This window comes from Colobus angolensis, unplaced genomic scaffold (assembly GCF_000951035.1).
Source record: "Colobus angolensis palliatus isolate OR3802 unplaced genomic scaffold, Cang.pa_1.0 Scaffold75, whole genome shotgun sequence".
Classification (NCBI taxonomy): domain Eukaryota; kingdom Metazoa; phylum Chordata; class Mammalia; order Primates; family Cercopithecidae; genus Colobus; species Colobus angolensis.
Window position 1 is genome coordinate 4,869,082 of NW_012121265.1, and position 2,510 is coordinate 4,871,591.

General features: G+C 53.1%; 1 protein-coding gene across 2 annotated transcripts in view; it reads left to right on the forward strand.

The window, feature by feature from the left end:
• AFAP1L2 (actin filament associated protein 1-like 2) overlaps positions 1-2,510 on the forward strand; it is a 112,117-nt gene that overhangs the window by 94,970 nt on the left and 14,637 nt on the right. The gene's annotated exons all lie outside the window — the stretch shown is intronic.

A 2,510-nucleotide genomic window follows, 5' to 3' on the forward strand; every position in this document is an offset into this window, starting at 1 on the left:
ACCGTGTTAGCCAGGATGGTCTCAATCTCCTGACTTTGCGATTCGCCCGCCTCAGCCTCCTAAACTGCTGGGATTATAGGCGTGAGCCACCGCACCCGGCTCCCCCACCTCCTTATTAAAGAAGAATCTATGTCGCTGTCGTTTGCCATGTATTTGCCATAGACCAAGGACTATTAGCAACTTATCCCATGTAACCACACTGGGGATGGCTGGGGAATGTTAATGTCACCATTTTACAGGAGTGGTGATTGAGGCCCAAAGGGTGGAGGTGATGGATCCAAGTCATCTGCCAAGTGGTGGCAGCATTGGTTCTCAGACCTAGGCCCGTCTGATACAGTGCTGTGCCTCCTCCCACCGCAAATGCCTGTGGTCCACTCTGCCCACGCTTCCCCAGGTGTGATGATGATGAGTCACTTGGGGAGGTGAAAAGCTGGGCTTGATGCTTCCAGCAGGTGTAAAGTTTGCACCAGGAATGGATCCCCAATTCCAGAGGGACCCCCAAACCCAGCAGGGACTCTGGTGAGGCCAGCAAGAGCCAGAGCAGCCCTTCCCCTCCTTCCTGCTGCCCCTCCCCTCCTTCCTGCTGCCCCCGCTCCCATCACAACTACTTCAGCACAGGAGCATTCTGTCTATCCTGCACCCCACCCCACTCCACCTGCCACCAAGCTAAATGTAACCACCTTGGCCAGCCTGTCAGAAACAGATCTGGACCGCCTCAGTAAAACATGACCAAAATGTACCCACCTGAGGCACTGGTCCATCCCTTGGTTGAATACCCTAGATTTGGAGCAGGCAGGCTGTTTTTGTAAACCCACTAATTGTTTTAGAAATGCCAGGCCTGGCCTAACCAAGCTTCTAGAAGGTGCTGACAGGTATCTCAGTCTTTATTGCAAAATCTTTAAGTGGTGAAAGACAGTGGTATGTAGAAAAAGAAAGGCCAGTGCATAGACAGGTTTGTGGTTTGGCTTCACAGATCTCCATGTGGGGTGGGGTTCCTGAGAGAGCTAACAAGCTCTGAAAGGCCAGCCCTGGGCATGTAAGAGCCAGGGCTCTGAGTTCAAATCCTGGCTTCACCCCTTTTTAGCTGAGTGATTTGGGGCTGGATTCTTTAATATGCACAAAGTGCTTAGCACTGTGCCTGGTACATACTGAGTGCTCCATGAAACTTGGAGACAAAAGATAAGACCACTGAGGCCCAGAGAAAGTGGGGGGCTTGTCCTGGGCTGCAGAGCTGATTAGGACCCAGAGCTCTGGGCTGTTGGTTTCTTACCCCAGTCTCCTGGCTCCTATCCCTCCCCATCCTCACCCACTACACACACACACACTCATTTGCACACATACATGCACACATGCACATTCATGTATACGTTTGTACACACATGGACAAATGCACATGTATGCACATTTGCATGCACATTTATGTTCATGCATTGTGCATGCGTGTGTACACACACACACACACACACACACACACACACACTCTTGCTCCCAGTTCCCCACTCTGTTCCTCTGACTGCTCAGATCCACCGATCCTCTCCCTGCGCCCTAGCTTCCCTCCCCAAACTCTCACGCCCTCCTCCTGAGACCCCTGGCCCCACAGCCTCTGCTGGTGGTTTCAAAGACAAGAACGCTTTCAGAAAGCACAGACTTTCTGTGTCTGGCCTCCACAGACAGACCCTTTCCCCCTGGTCAGATAAGTGCAGAGATGGACTTGGCTGGAAATGCCTGCTCTGAGAAGCTGCCCACTCTTGTGTTTTGGCAGTAGGGGCTGGTCCGCCTGTCCGATGGGCTCTTCACCTGGCTGCATTGGGTCTGTGAACCCCATCTACCTTCCTTGGGCCTCTGTGTCCCAATTCTGCATACTCACACCCATGCCCAGGGTGAGACAGGTATATGGCAGTAAACGGGAGCTGCTGACTATGGGATGAGTGTCCCAGTAAAGGAAGGCACAAGGCAGGGCTTTTCCTGGGAAGCATGACCCTGCCCCCACCCCACTCCTGAACTCCTGGCTTAGTGGCACTTTCCCTGGGCAGGGGCATCTGTGTATCTGGCCCAAGCTAATAGGGATGGTAATCGTGTGCCTGGGTACTTGATATACAAGTGCTTGCAGCCGGCTCCTGGCAAAGGTATCGTCCCAGCTTACAGGTGCAGTGGCTGAGGCTCGGACTCAGTGTCACACAGGTGCCAACTCTAGTGCCTGCGCTCTTCCCTTGACACTGGGTTGCATATTCAGTGTGGACCACAGTCCCGAACTGGAGTTCTTGGGCTCTTCTGATTTGAAACCCGTTTCCACAAACTACTCTAGGCATAGACTGAAAGAGGAGGATCTTTGAAATCACTCTGACTAATTCTGCACCTCCAAAGGGCTTCCAGGTGGGCAGCGTGTTTCTGGTCACCCTTGGAGTTCCCCCGGGAAGAAGGAAGTGCTCCTGGCTCAGACGGAGGCAATGCTTTGCATAGTCAGAGCCACTGCTGACTTTCTGCATCTGCCCCCAGCCCAGGCTCCATTC